The 21853-nt window shown below is 41.6% G+C and overlaps 1 protein-coding gene and 1 long non-coding RNA gene across 15 annotated transcripts in view; both read left to right on the top strand.

The window, feature by feature from the left end:
* The window catches only part of LOC147029952 (ADAMTS-like protein 1), a 545848-nt gene that overhangs the window by 238565 nt on the left and 285430 nt on the right, over nucleotides 1-21853 (top strand). The window lies entirely within an intron of this gene.
* LOC147029954 (uncharacterized) lies at nucleotides 17264-18584 on the top strand. Its single transcript, XR_015056146.1, has 4 exons — nucleotides 17264-17479; nucleotides 17577-17735; nucleotides 18074-18131; nucleotides 18415-18584. It is a non-coding gene; the product is annotated as an uncharacterized LOC147029954 (long non-coding RNA).

The following is a 21853-nucleotide window of genomic DNA, read 5'->3' as shown; positions in this document are numbered from 1 at the left end:
GTAACGGACACAGAACGTTTCGTTGTGTTATAGATAACTTATACCAACGAATGCTGAACCTGTTGTCGGCCTACACAAGCTGTTAGGGTTAGTCTAACTTAGGCATAGCGATAGTCTAACTTAGGCATAGCGCATTGCACGCATCGCCGACGATGTCGTGACGTAGCCTATTAAAAGGCTGACACACAACGATTCGAATCATAACTGCCGTAGAAATGGAAGTGTCAACATCGCGGTCACACCTTGGCGATCTTGCCAGCGTATGCCGACCTAAGAAAAATGTGTCTAAAACGTTGGGGCACGTCAAATATGGTATGAGTAAGTTTGGTATACGTGAGTACAACGCTAAAGTACGCTATCATACGTCTTAGTAAGTAGAGTACGTCAAGAAATTTTACACATGTTCAAAATTTTACGACGTACTCGGCGTATGACACACGTTCCGCATGCGATGGGGATAAGTTTTACACACGATATGTGGACGCTTACACACGTCCACAAAGGCTACTTATAAGCTACTCATAAGTCAACACGTCGCGGTAATGTCTTTTTTACGCGAAACATTTCTAACTTATGTTTGACATGCTTTGAACCAATCCTTTACGTAATCCCAACACACATCGACGTATGTAGACGTATTCCAATGACGTCTTCCGGTCGACAAAAAAAAATAAATTAACGTGTTTCTTGCTTACAACTGCCATATAAAGACGTGTTCCCAGCGGTTTTGGGAATTGGTATATAAAAATGCTGCTCATAAGAGGGGAACCCAACAGTGTTTTCGAGTCCTTTTTGAGTCGATGTCCATGTCAGCAGTAACAGTATCAGTATTAGTAATAGTATTAGTCGTAGTTTGTTCATGTTTGGCAGTAGTAGGTGAGTGTGAGGGGGAGGGTGTGGGTTATGATGGATCGTCCTTGCGTTTAACGATTTAAATGATAAACTCAACGATTTAAATGGCTGCATCTCCACTATTGAAAGTAGACGCTTGCGCTCAACAATTGGATTTTTTTTGCACTCAACGACTTTTAAACGGTACCACTCAGCTATTTTCATTGTTTACAATGAACGATTTAAATTGCTGTCACTCACCTTTGTTTTTTGACGCTGGGGTTTGGAAATTTGAAGCGTTTCTTCTGAACGTGTTAAAACGCTCAAACTCGACTATTTTAAATAGACGCTGCCGATGGACAATTGGAATCATAGCCAAGCTAGACATCGAAGTGTGAACATCCTCGTCATGCCGAAGAAAAGTTTGAAGAATGCTGCAAATAAGTGTCCTGGCCGTGGCCGTGGACGCTGAAGCAAGGACGATCCATTATACTGACGTCTTTCAGCCTATGAGTAACTTAAAAGTAACGTCTGTCGATGTGGGGCAACGATCGCGTAACGTGCCAACAACACGTTAATCATAGGTTAGAAATAAGTTTCGGGTACGCTAAACATTACCTCGGCGTGTCTCAACTTATGATTAACTTACAAGTAGCATGTGTTGCCGTCTGTCAACGATCGCAGACCGTGCATACAACTTGTGGCCAGCGTAGCGGAACGTGTGAGTCATACGCCGGCATACGTCGTGAAATTTCAAGCATGAAAAAATTTGAGGACAACCAAAAAGTACAACTTTAAAGCCAACGTACAACGACGTATGGCAGTGTTTTTCAGCATGCTCTCAATGTTATCAAAACTTACCCATAACGTATTCAACATGTGCCAGCGTTTTAGAAAAAAAAATCAAAATCGGCATACGTTGGCTAAAACGTCAAGGTGTGACCGGGCCTTTAGGGCGGATTTGATCTGGGCCAGTGATCGTGTAGCGTACATCTTCAGTGCCGCGTCTTTCCCGTTCACAGTCTTTAATCCAAGGTTGTTCATAGGTGTCGAAGACGATATCAACCCTCGTGAATTGGTACGCAACAGCAGCGTGAAGAATTGATTGCGATAACCCTCCATAAGTTGGTGGGAGCGACGGTGCGAGGAGTCGGAGCTGGTAGTTACCATCAATAACGTGCACATCAAGAGCTGGTGGACTTCCATGCTGTGATACTTTTTGTTCAAGGACAGAGAAAAGGGCGCTCTTTTCTGTGTGCATTATTATTCTGTCCGTTTTGCACATTGTGAGAGGTAATGGTGTCAGAGGGTGAGAAAGCAGGTACTCCAGATCGACTTTCCTTTGTGACGCGACAATGGCTATTCTGCCGAACATGTCTCTGGTACACCGAAGCTATCTGACAATGGAATTTTGCGCCCTTGGGTTCTTCACTCCCTGATTTGAAAATGTCTTGAGTTGATTTCTCTTGATTGGCTTCTCAAATCTGTCAGAGTCTTCAGCGCATTCTTGGATGAATGAAATGTGTCGCTTGCGACCTTCATTAGCGATATTTAGAAGTGACTCGGTGATTTCAGAGGTCTCGCTTTTTCCCGAACTGACATTGATCAGATCAAGAGTATCGAGTTTGAATGGGTATGCCGATGTCTGGATACTCTTCATCAGTTTCTGTAGATCGGTATTATCTCGCCGTATGTGGCTTGCAGACAGTTCTGCCTGTGCATCGTTTGTTCATAGCATCCTGACCATATCGAATAAAATGCCGATGAGTGCGGCTCGAGTACCTTTCGTAACGCTCCACCGGAGGCGCCCGCTGTAACTGTTGGTTGATGCCGTAAATCCCATCTGCCTTGAAGAAGCATCACAATTGACCGTCTGCTCGAGGGTCAGGTCTATGGGCAGTCGGCTGAACTGGTTCTCTGTTCTGCGACATGAAAACAGCCCTGCCGTAGCATCTCCATCAGACCAGGGTGTGTAAACTCGATATTCAGTAAATCAAGCTGATATTTCGTCATCCATCTTAAGTAATAGTGGCGGTTTGTGGCAAAGAAGACGTCAGTCACCTGTGTTATCACCCAGATGAACAGGTCAACGTCATTCGTGAGGACAGCTCTGTCCATGATGAGAAACAAATCCACGTAGCCAACATACTGCAAACAAAACTGTGCGGTTTTGCCGAACTCGCCATCTCGTGTGCGCTGCACCAACTTCCCGTACTCATCTAGTACTGCATTAATGACCCGAGATTCAGCCATGGTGTCCATTGACTGGGCATTGGTCATATCCACGGAATTAATCTGAGTAACCAATTCGTCGAAGTTCTCGTACGTGGTCAGAAATTATCTGAAGTGAAGAACGTGCAAGGCTAAGGCAAACATTGGGTGCAGACATTTGCAGCGGTTGTAGTTGGTGCATTCGATGAAGCCACGTACTGAGCCAGATGCACAGATGCCAACCCTCCCGATTTCATCGGGAGGCTTCCGAAAATTCACCCAAACTCCCGCCCTTACGATCACTATCCTTATCCTCCCGAAATTTTGATATTTTTGCACTGTTCACTAATCAGAATGTACTAGTATGAGAATTGAATGAAAAGCATCGTCTGCTACGTATAGCATGTGGTAACTCCATAACGTTCGCTGCTACCATATTGTACGAAAAAAATTGCAAATTCAAATGAGGAGCAGCGAAACATTGGGTCTGGATCTCGCTTATGCGATCATGCACTGAGATTTAGTGCATGCGGTATGTGTGCAATACAGTGCATGCGGTATGTATGCACAGTGTATATGCATGCGATAGGCTCACTGCATGCAGCTGGGCCCCGTACCAGCCCGGCGGTCGTGACCACCGTGCGGTGTTTAACAGCCGCTAGAGTTCTACGAGTCGCACTGCAGCTGTGGAACATCGACTTCGAAGTTACCGATGCTTCAAGCCCTCGATGTTGATTACGAAATGGCAGAAAAGAAGCTTACGAAGACCAAGAAATGGTCTCAGAAGTACAAGACCGAATACAGTCTCCAATACCCGTGTATTCGAAAGTCTGAAAGAGGAATTCATCATGCGTATTGTACAGTATGCAGCGTTGATATTTCAGTTGAGCACGGAGGTCGCGATGATATTCGGAAGCACGTTGGAAGCAAACGGCACACAGACATTGCAAAGGAGAGATCTTCGAGCACGAGTACCGGTACACTTCTGAATTATTTCACCAAACAAGGGACAAGCGAGGAAGAAGATGTTACCCGAGCGGAACTTCTCTTTAGTGGATTTATTGTGGAACATAACTTGCCCATATCAGTCTCAGATCATGCTGGACCTCTATTTCAAAAGATGTTTCCAGATTCAAAAGTTGCTTCAAAGTATGGATGTGCAAGAACAAAAACTTCAGCAATAATTGGTGAGTTGTCAAATGTTACTGCTTCATCTATTGCCGATATTGCTAGACTAGCTCCATTTAGCCTAGCTACAGACGGTAGCAATGACAGTGGTGAGGCCCAGCTATATCCTGTCCTGATTTCGTACTATGACAACAGTGCTGGGATTGTGAAGCAAGGTTTGCTAAGTTTGCCTGCGTGCAAACAAGATTCCACTGGAGAAAACATTTTCAAACTGCTTGATCATGAGTTCAGTGACAGGAAAATTCCGTGGGGAAATTGTGTTTCCTTTTGTGCTGATAATGCCTCTGTCATGGTGGGCAAGCACAAAGGAGGTCGCTGCTTATATCCACAAACAAAATCCAGAGTGCTACATCATGGGATGCCCTTGCCATATGATGCACAATACGAGAGCGGCTCAGGCCTTACCCATTGAATTAGATGACTTTCTCATCGATATTTACTACTACTTGGACAAAAGTAGTAAACGCGTCAAAGGAGTGAAAGCACTGCAAGAACTCTGTGATGCCCCGACACACAAGATTCTGAAGCATGTCGCAACAAGGTGGCTGTCCCTTGGTCAGTGCCTAGACAGGCTGATTGAACAGTGGGAGCCACTTCGCCTCTTCTTCAAAGAAGATGTACGAAGAAAAATGCAACCAACTGTAGCCAAGACTCTAACAACGAGCAAGAAGGACGGCACTGTATCTACTGCCAGTACTGGCACTGCAGGATCAAGCACTAGTGGAGCAGCATTCACCACTACCACTGCAGTATCTGCTGCGAAAGAAGACAGCAGGGACAGCACCAAAACCAATGCTGAGAGCAGGTAGCATCACCGGCCCTTCATCATGTTCATCTACAAAGCAGATCCCTTCAGAGTCAGAGAAAGACTGTGATAGTCCCATCTACAGGCAAAGAAGGACCCAAGTTAAGTTCTGCTTTTGCCAAATCACTTGATAGAAGCTCAGCAAAACCTTCGAATCAGAGGTCTTCTTCCTTGGCTGCACCTACCTCAAGCTCTCTCCTCAAACGTAAAATTGGATCTGGTACTACGAGTCTCACCTCTTCTGCTGGCAGTAAACGCAAGTGTGATCGCCCTGCGGCTAAGTGTACTACGAGTTCTACAACTAAAAGCGCATCTTCCTCAAACACTGTGCAGGAATCTAGAGAAAAACGTGTCAACAGGATGTTCTTGTCTCCACAAACAAAACTCTATTGTTTCTTCCTTCGATATGCTAACAAGCTTTTTGAGAAGGGAATCTTCTGCTCCAAAGAGACGAACCCTGTATTCATCTCCTGCACGGAGAAATTGAATGGTCTTCTGAAAGATATCTTCGTACGGTTTTTGAAACCATCGGTGTCATCGGTTGCTCTGGTAAATGTACCCTTCTCTGACAGAAATCATCAGAAGAATGATGAGGACCTCATGATTGGGAACGATGCCAAACTGTATATAAGGGAACAAAGGAGTCTCAAGAAATCCACCTTCACTCTGAGTGAATCAGACATCCAAGGTTTCTTCAGTGCAGTTCGCTCATATTATGTGAAAGCCTGCAATTACATCTTCAAAACCTGGCCGCTAGATGATGAATTAGCCAAGCATGCTCAGGTGCTGGATGTTAAGCTACACCAAGAAGTGGGGTTTGACTGTGTGGAGTTTTTCATCAAGAAATTCCCCTGTCTGTTCAGTGGCGGTGATAGTGACATAGACAGTCTTGAGAGTGAATTCGCTCACTACCAGGCAGACGCCTCCATAGCTACAATTGCTACTGAGACAGTGAGAGTGGATGAGCAGTGGCATCGGATTTCACAGCTCACAGATCCCTGCACTGGTGCCAAGAAGTATCCTAATTTGAGCAAAGTGATGAAGGGAATCTTGGTCATTCCTCATTCGAACGCATCATGTGAGCGGGCACTCAGTCTTGTACGGAAGAATCATACTGAATTTCGTCCCAATTTGAGTGTCAAAACCCTGGAAGCTCTCTTAATTGAAAAACTAGCTCATAGCACCCCTTGCTAACAGAGAGAATACAGCAAAGACATAATCACAAGGGCTAAAAGAGCCACACAGCTGTCACTCAGCAAAGCTGCCATGGAAAAAGCAAGCAGCAGTAGTACCAGCCAGTAAGGTAAGAAAAATATTGCTTCTTTTGTGCTTTTTGTTAATCTTTGATTGTCCCCTAACTTACTAATATTAACATCCATGTAACATTAAAAAGTGCACAATTTTTCCCTTTTTTTGTTCAAAAAGTGGGAATTCTTAACATGTTAAATGCTCCAAAATAGGGCTCAGAGGGCACTAGAGAGCATCTAGAACCCCAGAGCTTCCAGGGCCCTAAGGCGGGCCCTGGACCCCGCCGTGAGGGTCGAGCGCTCTGCGCTCGAGATGTGCGCTTCGCGCACATTATTTGGTGTCGGTTGCAAATCCTCCCTAATTCTGATTTCCAAAAGTTGGCATCTCTGCAGATGCCAGGACGTCTGCATCAACCAGGAGCTGTGGTCCTCCGGATTCACTGATTAGCTTTCCTATTGCTCTGAATATACATATTGAGATATGGAAAACACCGAACAGGATGAATACATCATCAAATGTTGGACTTTCAGTGGATTTAATTTTCAAAGCATTCTTTGCCACATCCAAGTCGTAAGTCACGACTCTGTACCTCTGCCCGAGCTCAGCAGCGCATGCCTTTGTCACTTTGAGGGTCTGGACAACGACATATTTGCTCGTAGGCGGCTCTGGAATGTTTTTCATGTAGAGGACACGTTTAGGGAGGTGGTCAGCATAGAAACGACCCATGAAGCCAGCCCACATTGGAATATTTTCCATCTCAAGAGCATGTGCAGCCATCCACATAAAGTCCAACTTTCTAGCATTTTGAGACTTCAGACTTATCAGCTAGACTAAATACACCCATGTTTTCGTACGTGAAGCGGTCCATGCGGGGTTTCTTCCGGTATGGCTCCAGTGCCGCACTTTGGACATTTACTTTTCGTCTTGGCTGCCATTTGTGGGACGACACAGTGGGCATCGACTCCTCCGGAAACACTTCTTCAAGGGTACTCCTATCCAGGCGGGAATGGTTTGATAAAAGATACCCATGGTATCGTGCAATGTGTTTGCTCCAGAAAGGGTATGTACGACTTCGTCGTAATTGTCAAACGCCATACCCGCCAGTTCATCCACCTCAGCTCCATCCGGGCAATTGAGCTTCCTGTCGAGAATGGAATACGCTAATTCGGTCTCCAGCTCCTCGGTTGCCGTGTCGTTGATACAGTATCTGAGCCGATTCAAGATGGTCAATACACGGTGACTTCCGGTGAGTGACTTCAGCGCCATGGCGATCAGAATATGCTTGACAGGTTTCATGGTGGCCCCTGATACGATTAAGAGCGCATCTAGACTGGCGGCATTAGCTCAGCGTTTAACAGCTTCTGAATGCTTTTTGACATTGAGACCACCAAATAGGACCCTGTAAAATGTCTCGACCAATTCAGGTGGATTACCTTCACCCTTTTTCAGTGAGTCAATTCTTTGCCACACTATCTGCCATGACCTTTCCTGGGAAAGTCACATTTCCAACCTCGCCTCAAAAGCCAGTCGCCGACTGGGAATCCTCCGTCGTGCAAAGTCCTTCCTCGGCCCTCTTGAGCTCCTGACCACTTACAAAGCTTTTGTCCGTAGCCTGATGGAGTACTGCTCTCCCCTCTGGGCTGGTGCTCCTGCCTCCCACCTTTCTCGGCTTCACGCTGTCGAAACCAGGGCATTTAAGATCATCGGCATCTCCCGCAATGAAGCTGAGTCTTTGGGCCTCTCACTCAATCACCGCAGGTTGGTCTGTGGTCTTTCTGTCTTCTACCGACTCCTCTCCAGCCTTGCCCCCCCTGCTCTCTCTGCGATTTGTCCCCACCACATTTCCACAGGGCGCTTAAGGTCCGCCAACAACCCCCTTCTGGTAAAACTACCAAAATCACGAATCACTGCTCATCTTCACTCTTTCATTCCTCTTTTTCCCCGCCTTTGGAATAAACTTCCTCACTCTATTCTTTCCCATTCTTCCCTCCAGGCTTTCAAAACAGCTGTTCACCACCACCTTATCTTCCCCCATCCAAATCCTCGATCTTTTCTACCTCCGATAATCCACCCAAGCCCACTTCCTTCAATTCCCCTGCTTTCCTTCCTGAAAGTCCCTGTAATGTCCATCTTCTCTTCGCCATGTTCCCTGTCCCATCCCCATCCCTCTCCCTTCCACAGTTCACCTAATGTGTCTGTTCCCCACTGTTTTGTCCCTTCCACTCCCGCCCCTCTTGTCTCATGGCTCCTTGCTGTGAGTTGTGTGTTAGCTCTCATATGAGCCTCGACCAAGGTATACAAAAAAAAAAAAAAATTGTGAGCAGATCGGTGAAAGGCTCTTTCTTCACTGACTTCAGCGCCTTCTGCATCACTAAAGCGGCTTTCGTTACCTGCCCTTCGGGTGATGATTGAAATCGTAAACTGTTTCCACTGACGAATAATTATAATCAATGGCCGCACTATGGACTATCACACCATATTTTTTGCTAGCTGATGAATTCATTATCAGTTGGCCTGCAAATCTCTTCTTCAGTATTTCACCAAAGTACTGATTCGCGGTGATGTGATTTTTCAACTCGAATTCTTCACACAGATCCAGATATCGATCGAAAAATTGATTTCAGATGTTCTGGTCGTTTCCTTTCGATGACGTGTTCTTCGACGTATGCATATATTGATTCCAAGACATCCTTCGAGACTTGCTTTTCAGTAGGTATATCCTCCTTCATTGCGCTCACTCTGTCAGCGGCTTTAATTTTCTCGGATCGGCATGAATGATGTACTTTGGCTCTTTTCGCAATCAGATCCACCCCTGATATCTTCACCAAGACATTTTGCAGCTTGAGAATTGTTGATATATCTCGTATCTTCTTCTCAGCCTGTTTTGTCTCAATCCTACCCGGTTTCTCTTTGCTACCATTTGGTCGGCGTTTGATGTTCTTATTACAAAACAGACATTCATCACCAAAAATTCCAGCAGTGGACGTTGATGATGTTGGAGAAGTGACGCGACGTAACTGTATGTTGCGTTTGTCACTGACGTTTTGGTTGGTCATGGTAACTGGCAATTTCAATGATACAGCGGTGAAGTTTTTGTAACACTTGCTATGATACCCGTCGATATCTAACCGGAATTCTGGTAAACGTTCGACCACGCTACGATATTTGGATAAACTGAAGTTTTCAGGCAAGCGTCTGGAATTGGCTGAACTTCTAATCACCTTCAATTTGTCAGGCGTCAATTCTAGGATATTACTGCAGGATCCTGCAGGACACACATGAATAATGCAGCGTGTCGGCGGGGTCGCCTCAGATGCTCCTCCTGGAAGACATATGTGGGACACTGTAAATCCTAGGGCAGGAAGTCGTGAAACGATCGCTACAAAGGTGCATATCCATTGGGCTTGTCTGAAATATGAACATGAACTTAAAAACAAAACAATCAGACTGGAATTAAATTTATCTGTTCTTCGGAATGGTGTGGTATACCGGCTTACCTGATTGCGGAATAACTACAGTGGATCCTTTGTTGTCTTTTTCCCCTTCTGTTTCCACTGAGCTCATTTCTGGCACCGGCTCTGTGAACGGCAGGTCACTCTCTGGAAGATATTGTACATTCCTGTCGTCACTCTGTGATGAAGATTCTGGCTGATCATTGTGGTCGTCATTATTGAACTCCGAGTCACTGGGATCCATTTGTTGTTCTGAATCCATGTTCGAGTGTCCAAACACAGCACTACTAGTATGAAAATCGAATCCGATTCCTTCCCTTCACGAGACTTACACAGTGTGACACAGCACTACAAATATATTCTCAGTGCTGTGATGCACAGTTGGAGCTAAAAGAGAAACTAAGTCTACTCTCAGGAATGAGAACTTTGGAAATACCAGAAGAAATACCGAACTGCTGTTCCGAAAACGTTTAGGTTAGTTTCGTTTTCTTTTTTTTCCAATTGGGTGCCCTTTTTGGGCTCTTCTTGTTGAACCAAGCCTGTGTATTTTATTTGAGTTGTCATTTTAAGATTGCAGTACATATCCGATTCAGTCATTGAGTCCGTGCGCGTTCTTTTCAAGTGTCCGATTTGGGCCCTTTTTCAGCACCTCCTCTAATTTGGGTCCTTCTTGTCTTGACGGGCCAAGGTAACTTTTTTCTTGAACAGTGTTTTTGATTATTTGGACATTATAGGAGTATTCTGAGACCACTTTAGAGTTCGTGCTTAAAAGATTTATTAAAACAAACTGGGGGCCCTTGTTGGGGCCTTCTTGTTCAGCCAAGCCTGCGTATTTTCATTCTTGAGTTGTCATTTCATGATTTCAGTTAAATAAATCGATGATTTCAATTTTCGTTTTTCTCGTGCTCGATGGTTTGATTAAAAGTACAAAAGGGGCCTTTTTCAGGGACCTAAAACCTTTGATTGAAGACCATGGTGGCCGAACTTAAGAAACGGTTTCCTTAGTTTTTCATGCCATGGGCCATCAAATGACATCTTGAAACCTTTTGTGCGCAATACTTTAATTAAACATCACTGGGCTCTCGCACTAAGTAAGCTTACTTCCAATTGTAAGCAAAGTTATGGAATCCATCATTGCTGCTCATGTGAAGTCTTTCCTCTTTTCAAACAAGCTGATCTCTCACCATCAGTTTAGATTCTGTCTTTGTCACTCAACTTTGCACCTGCTGCTGCTCCTTTCTCAGCCATAGCTGGAAGCCCTAAGTCCCAAACAAGAGTTCAGGGTCATCTCCATGGGCATATCTCAGGCATCTGACACTGCCCAACATCCTGCTTTGCTTGCCAACCTCTCTGCCGGTGGCATGAGGCCTCCTTCACACCCATCTTTCTGACTTCCTCTACTTGCACAGTCAACGTGTTATTGTCATCAATGGAACTCTCTCATAACCCTCTCCCAGGGAAGGCTGGAGATTCCCAAGGCAGTGTCCTGAAACGAGTGTTGCTCATCCGCCATATTAACGACTTCTCTGATGCTTTGGAAAACCCTCTCTTCATTTTTGCAAATGTCTCCACATTGTGGCGCACAGTGCCACATTCAAATGACAGGCAGACAGCAGCTGCATAATCCTACCAATCTGGAATTTATTAGATCCTGTTCTGACAAATGAACATGTTCAATCCTGGCAAAATCCATAGTCTTACCCAGTCACTCTGGAAGGATCATCAAAGTAACCCACCTATTTATTTCCATTGTCAACCACTGGAAGAGGTTCAGTCTCTTGGACATGTAGGTTTCACCATCAGCCATGACCTCTCCCAGACTTATCATATTGCATATCTGGCCTCATATTGTGTAGTGGCCGAGACCGAGAAAAATGAGTCGACCCCTACCGGTGGTATAACAAGCTGAAACCGGTCTCCTTTGAACCGTATTGATGCCTAGTTTTCGAAAACTGAGGTTGTAGTTGTTGAAATTCTGCACAACATGGTGAATTAACCCCTTGAGTGCGGGAACAAAAGAAAAAATGGCCATTTTCAAGAATTCATTATTTACTTCAATAAGCATAAAATACATGTAGAATGGTTGATTATTTCAGGGTATTTCTATGTATTGGACATGTTTTAAGATATTTCAGGGGGTTTTAGGCTCTTAAGGGGGTTAAGGACCCACAAAATACCCTCAATGTTTGCAGTTTTTGCACAATTTTAGCAATATTTTTTTTATACTCTTATTAAATGCCCAATATTTGTATTAAAAGTGCCAAATTTGATTATTTTCATCAGGCAGGGTGTCTCATTAAAGAATATTTCAGTTAAACTATGTTAGAATGTTCACAACCAGCTAAATTAACCCTTTCTCTGACATGTGCATGGTTCGAGTGAAAATTCTCATTTTTCTAAAATCGGCATCTTTTATGCAAAAATGAAGTTATCATGGAAAACTATGGAAAATATCAGGGTTACTATTAGAAATTGATATTATGCAAGGTATTTCATGGACTTTTATGCTGCCAAGGGGTAAAAGACCCTCCGGAATACCACTAATTTGGCATTTTTAACGATTTCGGGCCAAACTCATTATATTGTAATTTTCGATGGTATTTCATGTTTTGAGATATTCTGTGCAGTTTGTCATGAGCAGGGGATTAAAAGGAACCCAAAATACCCCCACATGTAGCATATGTACTGTAAATAAATACAATTAATAATAATAATGACTTGGAATTTTCTCCCATGATGATATTAGTTAAACCAAGACACCATAGGTGGCATTGCCGCTGCTGATCTTTTGTTTTTGGCATTATGACACCTGTGCCTCTGCCATGCATGGCTCAAACATGTCAAATATTTTTTATCAAGTTCAAGAGATTGACCTCAAGAAGAGGATCATCACTCATTATATTGGTCAAATTAGGCCTATTGAACAGGTAGGATCTTAAAAAGAAAACCAAAGATGTTCTCATAGTACAAGATCAGAGGATTAATGAAACTATGTGCTGTATGTGATGGTGTAGGCCCTATGTGTATGTGTAAACAATGTGTTGTACATGGTATTAGCGTGGCCGTGGAATGCCACATTATATGAAAAGTGAATGTGTTCTACATGCTCAGTGGCTATAAATCCTTGGTGTTGGCTCCCTTCAGTAAGTGTATGATATGTGAGGATAGCTGGCATCTTTAATTGAGTACTGATTAGGCTCCACACCCAGTATACTGACCCTTATTCATAGGCCAAATTCCCCACGGTGATTCACCGCTATGGCATCTCCAGCTAAAACTTAATACCCTTCTCTTGCAGGGAATCAAGATAGATCTGATTGGAGAACCCCTTGAGAAGAGAAGACGTCTGAGTGAAAGTTGTGTTATATGTGAACAGACTTTAGATGAGAAGTCAATGGACAATCCATTCATAAGAAATCCAACACTGACGGAGTAAAAGCTGTTCTTCGAGCTGCGGAAATACGTCAGGACACTGTGCATGACAGGTTGCTCGAGATCAAAGATGGCATTTCAAACCAGACTGTTACTGTTAGATACCATAAGAAATGTAGGGCATCTTATATAACCGCAAGTAATCTCAAGTATGTACAAAATGAACTTGCTACTGCGAATGATACGGCTGATAATGCTGGTGACATGGTTGAGAGTGGTTCATCCCAAATCCGGCGCACAGGCACTTCCACGTTTAACATAAGAACTGATTGTTTCATCTGTGAGAAATCATACAAAAGAGCAGAAAGGTTATCAGAAATCGCCACTGGCACCGAAGCTTCAACTCGTGACCGTGTCATTGCAGCATCTTTGGAAAGACTCAATGACAAGACTCACATGCGAATGTTGTCATATCCAGACTTATTTGCGTATGATGCAAAATACCACGGATCCTGTTACAGTCGTTATATCTCACCAAGAAATATAAAGGCTGACCGGTCAAAGGCTAAATTGGAGAAGGCTATGAATGTCCATGATAAGGCTGTTCTTAGTTTAAGTGAGGAAATTGAACAGACAATTTTTTCAACGGTGAAGAAGGTTGTGACACTGTCTACATTGCATGAACGACTCCTGGTTATACTTCAGGAACTAGGTGAGAGTACAGTGGAGAAACCCAGTGAATATCCATCATGGAAACTCAAACAGAAGCTGAAGAAGCGATTTGGTGATCAGATGCTTTTCATCAGCCAGACTGGAAAGTCCGATCTTGTTTGTTTGAATGAGGTAACTGTCGGTGATCTCGTGAAGAAGGTATCTGCTCTGAACATTCAAATTAATGAATCGGGTGATTACGAATTTGGATGTTGTGATGAATCAGATCAATTGGACAATGCTGTCATTCTTCATCAAGCCGCTGGAATACTACGCGATTCAATTTCAGGAAAAACATTTCAATCAAACCATTATAATCCAAGCGGACAGTTTGAGAAGCACCTGTGCAAATCATTTGTTCCAGAAACTCTGTAGGATTTTATAGTATGGTGTACATCAAAACAGCACTTTGACAATGCTAAGACATGTAAGAGTTCCCCAGAATGTTGTGATGATAGTGTGGCTGGTTTGAAGGTACTTGGAATATGCCACAGTATCATTGCTTTGTCTTGTAACTGACAAAAACTGTGAAAACGGGAGGATGTGCCCTTGTGTCCTTGCAGAACTAGAGTGTATTGACATATGTAGCTGTACTGACTGCAACAATCACAGCAATGTCATACAACAGGAAAATGAAAATGCAACAGAGATAGATACTGTTTTTGATATTTATATGCATCGCCAGCTGATTTCAGGTGTGATCAGTATTGAAAGATTCATGAGTGGGTTTCACTGTGCAATATAAACATATTGAATAGATTTTCTCAAAGGTGTGAATCTTTTTATCTGGGTTCAACTGCAATTTCATTCATGAGACAATCTTACTGGTTCATCAAATCAGACTTGGGACTGTTATAACATGTAATGACAATATCATGCAAAAAAAAGAGGCAATTGTGGCATAGAATTAGTAAAAAAAAATGCCAATTTGGAGGTATTCCGGGGTCTTTTACCCCTTGGCAGCATAAAAGTCCATGAAATACCTTGTACAACATCAATTTCTAATAGTAACCCTGATATTTTCCATGATAACAGTTCATTTTGCATAAAAGATGCCGATTTTAGAAAAATGAGAATTTTCACTCGAACCGCGCACATGTCAGAGAAAGGGTTAATTTACCTGGTTGTGAACATTCTATCATAGTTTAACTGACATATTCTTTAATGAGACACCCTGCCTGATGAAAATAATCAAATTTGGCACTTTTAAAACATATATTGGGCATTTAGTAAGAGAAAACGTACAAGTTTTTGCTAAAATTGCACAAAAACTGCCAAATTTGGGGGTATTTTGTAGGTCCTTAACCCCCGCAAGAGCCCAAAACCCCCTGAAATATCTTAAAACATGTTTAATACATAGAAATACCCTGAAATATTCAACCATTCTACATGTATTTTATGCTTATTGAAGTAAAGAATTATTGAAAATGGCCATTTTCTCTTATGTTCCCACACTCAAGGGGTTAATTCACCATGTTGTGCAGAATTTCAACAACTACAACCTCGGTTTTCAAAAACTAGACACCCATACAGTTCAAATGAGACCGGTTTCAGCTTGTTATACTTCCGGTAGGGGTATCTCCGAAATTAGAGCCCTTTTTCAGCCCCGGCCACTACACTAATAGTCTCAGGCAATCTCTCCTTTAAGCCTGTGGAATCCGAAGTACTCAACCTTAATGGCATCTCTCACAATGAGGCTGAAGCACAAGGCCTGTTGCTGTCACATCGCAGTCAGATCAGTGAACTATGTTTTTGTTCAAAAAAATTTTTTTACCACCTTTTCCATGGTATAGGTCCTTCTGCTCTCTCAAACCTCCTAACCCATCCCCTCTTTCTGCCTACCACTCCCTTAAACCCCAGCTCCTCCATGATGGATGTGTTCTTCAATTAATGCCTTCCAAGTTAAACTCCCAAAATCCAAACATGCCACCCACCTCCACCATTGGTTCGTCTTTTCTCCTGTTTGTGTAACTAGCATTAATTTGTGCTCTTCCCTCCAGAGCTTCAATCAAGTAAGTGGTGCAACACTATCTACCGTCATCGTCTTTGCTTGTCTGTCCTTTTCTACTGCACTGACCCTACCTAACCCAACCCTCTTACGTGCACATTACTGTGTTTCCTCCCCTACTATCTATATCCTCTTTTGACTGTCCTTTCTTTCATTTGCTTGTTCCGTCCAATTGTGGCCACACTGTCAGTTCTTGTCTTTTATCCCTCTGTCATTTCACTCTCCCATGAACCTCGATTTTGTACAAAAAATAATATAGTAATTGGATGGTTACCTTAACGCAATGGGGGATAGAAGGGCAGAAATGGTAGGTGGATGGTGACTGGATGGGTGTGAGTAGGGTGAATATACTGGTTCTGGCTCACTTTTCCCCATGTAAATGAATGGGGGATTTTCAGCGATTCATATTTTTTTTCCCGAAAAATAAACCCCTTTTTATCCCAAGGTATATTTATTTGTCTCCCCTTTTAACCTGGGGACACTTTTTTTCAAATAATCCATACAATAAGATAAAGATTTGTTAAAGGTGATTCTAAAGAAATATCTAAAACGTCTAAGCCTCGGGACACTCTTTATCAAATAACCGATGCATATTGTTTAGCTCACTCATTGAACCTATAAAGATTTGTTCATTCTCAAATTCCTTCAATAGTTTAATTTTCTTTGCACAATAATCCCCATCTAAAATATTGAAAAACAAAACATTTGAATCTTTATATTTTTTAAGATACCCCTTTTGTGCCATTACGAAATGATAAACTTCTCTTAATGATCTCATCTGGCCACCGCCTGAGTTGCAAATCATTTTTGTACATAAACCATGCCATAAAAAAAGTTTTGTTTCAAATGTTTTCAGTTCGTGTCATGAAAATGAGGAAGTGTTTTTTTTTGACACGGTCGTGCTGTGTGAATGAGGAAGTGTTTTTGGACAGTCATGCTGTGAAAAAATAGGAACTATTCTGTGAGACAAGGTCTCGTGTTTATATTTTATCTCAGAACACGAACTGAAAACATTTGAATCAAAACCATTTTAGGGTATTTTAAGTATGTTTTAAAAATGATTCATACAATTTGAGAATATATCTCCCAGTTATTTTCCAAGCTGTCTCTCCCGAAGCGTCATTTCCTGTGGCCACACCCAATGATTAAGCAATCTCCTCATCGTTGCTTTATAAGTGATTCGCCAGACGGGATTTTCATTTTTACAACTGAGACATGAGCGATCTTTCTTCCGCGAACAAAACAGCTCAACACAAAGTTGGTAAGCCTGTGTATTGGTTCCTCTTTGAACGATGAAGCAATTGATTATAAATTAAATCGTGATAATTCTGATATATATATATATATATATATATATATATATATATATATATATATATATATATATATATATATATTTATTTATTTATTTAATTTTTTTCTTGGCTGGTCCTTGTAAGAAGAGCAGTTTACATATCACGACGAGGTGCATGAAATTAATGCTCTTATTGAAGAGTCAATCATCTTAGAAGAGAATTGAAAAACATTTTTAAAGACTGACACGACGTCTTATCATGGCCTCTGATCTTTTTGCCATCTTGTACCAATGGTAAAAAAAAATTGAGACATGGACTCACTCTCTTCCGATGAAGATAACAGCTCACTACAAAGTTGGTAAGTTTGTGTATAGGTTCCTCTTTGAACGATGAAGCAATTGATTATAAATTAAATCGTGATAATTCTGATATATATATATTTTTTTTCTTGGCAGGTCCTTGGAAGAAGTGGAGTTTACATATCACGATGAGGTGCATTAAATGAATGCTCTTATTGAAGAGGTCAATGATTTTAGAAGAGAATTGAAAAATATTTATAACGACTGGTACGAAGTCTTATCACGGCCTCTGATCTCGAATAAATTAAACCAATGGTGAGACGTGTGTGTGTGTGTGTGTGTGTGTGTGTGTGTGTGTGTGTGTGTGTGTGTGTGTGTGTGTGTGTGTGTGTGTGTGTGTGTGTGTGTGTGTGTGTGTGTGTGTGTGTGTGTGAATATATATATATATGTATGTATGTGTGTGTGTGTGTGTGTGTGTATATATATGTGTGTCTGTGTGTGTATATGTGTGTATGTGTGTGTGTCTCTTTCCCTGTCTGTCTCTATCTCTCCCTGTCTGTCTCTTTGTATCTCTCTCTGTCTGTCTTTCTACCTACCTCTCTCTGTCTGTCTCTCCATCTATACCCTTGACTTATTATTTTTTTTTTTTTCAGCTCGATCACACAACATCAGCTGTTGAAGCAATCTGGTACAACACATGATTTTCTGGAGGTAAATGTTTCTGAATTATTATTTAGTTATTCTTTTATTAATATCACTCTCTCTTTGGAATGTCGTCTTATGTTGGTTGCATCATTAGTTTGGACGCGGTTTTGCCAGTACACTGGAATTCATTTTATTGGCCTTGAAAGGATGACAGGCTGAGTCGGCCTCCTGGTGTGTTAATTCAGTGGTCAACGAGGTTTGAACTTAGAACCAACACCAGGCTTACTCGTATTACAATGTAATTATCTTTATAAAACCTAATTATTATCCACTTTTTGTTTCAAAACAGAATATGGTGTCTGAGTTTCAACATCACAAGACATCTGAAGAAGATTGCTGGGAAAGATTATACATTTTCCCAAATGAATATTTAATATTTGCAATTTTGATTAATTATATTTGTTTTGTTTACAATTACTTGATTTTAAATTTCAAAAAAAGGATTAAGACATGAAGGAAAGGGAGGGGTGGGGGGAGGGGGTAGGTGCGCTCCCCCAACGATCCATCACCCCCTCATCCCACCCCTCCCCTCCCCATGTGTGTGTGTGGGGAAGGGTGGGGGTGGGATGAGGGAGGTGGTGGGTCAAAGGTGGGGGCGCATAGGGGGGATGAAGGGGGTGGGGCTTGTGTGGGTGGGGTTTATGTGGGCAGGGCTTGTGTGGGCGGGGCTTGTGTGGGTGGGGTTTATATGGGCGGGGCTTGTGTGGGTGGGGTTTATGTGGGCGGGGCGTGTGTGGGAGGGCGTTTATGTGGGTGGGGCTTGTGTGGGCGGGGCTTCGGTGGGGTTTATGTGGGTGGGCTTCGGTGGGGTTTGTGTGGGCAGGGTTTATGTGGGCGGGGCTTCGGTGGGGTTTATGTGGGCGGGGCGTCGGTGGGAGGGGTTTCTGTGGGTGGGGCTTGTGTGGGTGGAGCTTGTGTGGACAGGGTTTATGTGGGTGGAGCTTGTGTGGGAGGGGTTTATGTGGGCGGGGTGAATGTGGATGAGGCTTATGTGGATGAGGTTTGTGTGGATAAATGGATGGGTGGATGAGTGGAGCTTGTGTGGATGGGTGGATAATTTTTTAATTAAATAAACATGTTGTGTGTGGGGAACTAATTAACTAATCACAAATTATGTGAATATGATGAATATGGGTGGAGCTTGTGGGGGGTTTGTGTGGGGTGGGGTTTGTGTGTGGAGCTTGTGAGGGGTTTGTGTGGGGTGGGGTTTGTGTGGAGCTTGTGTGGGGTGGGGTTTATGTGGGTGGGTTTTGTGTGGGTGGAGTCAAAAAGGGGCGGAGTCAAAAAATTTCAATTTATCTTTGTCTTTTGTAATTCCTGTGAATAAAATGAACCTAAAAATCTCTTCCCCTTCCAAATCATATATCTTATAAGTCCAAGGAACCGTATCTATTACATCAACAATTTTTAAAAGTTCGTTCGTCCATCTTTTAATATAACCTTTTTCAAAATGAGATTTCCACCTATATATTCTTACGATATCGCCAACTTTGAACTTAGGTTTTCTGACATTAATCTCTTTTTCATATTTTAATTTTGTAAATGTTTCTGATGGTTTCATATTTGTTGACGTGTGAATCGTGTTATTATACTTATCCACAATATCCTGAATAAAAGATGACCATTGTTGTGAACCGAGTTGTGTGAATTTTTTATATAGTCTCTCTTTTAAGGTACGATTAAAACGTTCAACAACAACTGCCTTCCCTTCATTAAAGGTACTGTATAATGTAATACTGTTATTTTTTAGAAAATTCATAAATGTCTTGTTATAAAACTCTCTACCCTCATCACTCCACATTTTTTTAGGTTTTCTCTTACTTTTATTAAATATCTGTTGAAAGGCTAACATAAGAGTATTACCTGTTTTGTTTTTTAATGGTACAACCCATGCGTATCTACTCCTCAAATCAATGACGGTTAAAGCATACTTGTACCCCTTATCATTATTGAGTTCAATCAAATCAGCAGACCAGATATAATCTACTTCCTTGGAATAAACTTTCCTACTCTGAAACTTTGTGAATATTGGTTTATGTAATTCATCAGCTAATTGCTCTTCAGTCTTAATGACATCATTAGAGCCTATAAGTTTTTTGAATTTCCAAGTCCAAGTTTCAATTTAGCACTGATCATCTTCTTCACAATGAACCGATCAACTTTTTCTCTCAAGGTTGGATTTTGTATCAGAGACAAATTATACAACATTTCTCTATCGGCTTCATGCTTTTCTTCCAACGTTGTGGTATTCCCATAATCAATATCGTGTCTCATGCACACTTCATCAACTCTATTGATTGGTTTACTCCAGGATTTAGCATTGTCTGCCTCATCTAATCTTTTATCCAAGTTTGTGCCTGGACCACAGAAAGAATACCCTGGAAGATGTAATTCCCCTGGTATTCCAGTAGTTGTAAATTTACTTCCTGATAAAAACTTTTGTATATCTCCTCCTCGTTTGTGTTTGGAGATAAATTGATTTTTTTTTGAACCACACACTGAACATATACCTTTTTGTATAACCCTGTTATTTTTACTTTTAATATATGAAATATTTTTAGTATTAGTTTTCTTTTTACATTTGAGACAATAACTCATTTATTTATGTGAAAAATTCCTGCAGAGTGCAAAAACCTTTTTAGTTTCCAACATGCACATTTGAATCTTAATTTTTAAAATTCTCCTCCATTCACTCTCACTCTCTCCTCCATTTATTTAAGAAAAAAAAATAAAAATGAAAAACTTGAATTAAAATGAATATCTTGTCGATGTCAATATTCTTGTCGAAAGTATTGCAAATAGACTTGTCAATTCTTTGTTTTCCTCCGAGGTGGGTTGAGTTATTTTCTGTAATACCACCAATCTTTTTTTAATCTCACTGGTTTCCATATTTTCATATTTATTTCGTCTCGCTCTTTCCTCTCTCTCCTCCTTCTCTCTCTCTTCTCTTTTTCCTCCTTCTCTTTCTTCTCCCTCTCCTCCTTCTCTCTCTCTTCTCTTTTTCCTCCTTCTCTCTCTTCTCCCTCTCCTCCTTCTCTCTCTTCTCTTTTTTTCTCCCTCTCCTCCTTCTCTCTCTTCTCCTTTTCCTCCTTCTCTTTCTTCTCCCCCTCCTCCTCTCTCTTCTCCTTTTCCTCCTCTTCCCTCTCTTCTTCAACTCCTTCCTCATCCCTTATTATCCCTGAATCGCTTACACCCCATAGAATATCATACATATATTCATCAGGATTTCTTGTTATTCCTGTATCCAAAATAATTTTTTTTACAACAGGAAACCAATAAAATTTCTTTTGAATTTCTAAAAGAGCCTTACCTTTTCTTAACTTTATAATTTTTTCATTATTTAACATTCTAATTAAATCTAAAGTTGTCGGTTTATCAACATCAGCATAATGCCAATCTTTTATTGAAAATACCTCATTCTTATGTTGTAGAACATATTTATTAAAATACCGAATACCCTTTTCTTGAAGGTATGCTTGAACACAGAAATGATAATTTTCTTGAAGCCTTCTTGCTGTCATTTATGTATTAGAAATATATGTTAGAATAATATTATGGCACGAAACACCTCCCCATCTTCCCATAGTTAAATCATTTTGTATTTCCTTACTTCTTATATATAATCCTGTTTTTTTCTGTTTTCATGATATAAACAAGGGCAAAACCATTATTATATTTACCCTTATTAAATTCTTTTATTTGTTGTTTACTAATCGTGGCCCCACAAA

This window comes from Eptatretus burgeri, chromosome 3, assembly GCF_056783735.1.
Source record: "Eptatretus burgeri isolate ZD-2024b chromosome 3, Ebu_testis_v1, whole genome shotgun sequence".
NCBI lineage: Eukaryota > Metazoa > Chordata > Myxini > Myxiniformes > Myxinidae > Eptatretus > Eptatretus burgeri.
Note: the sequence above shows the minus strand (reverse complement) of the source record. Positions and strands in the feature narration are given on the sequence as shown.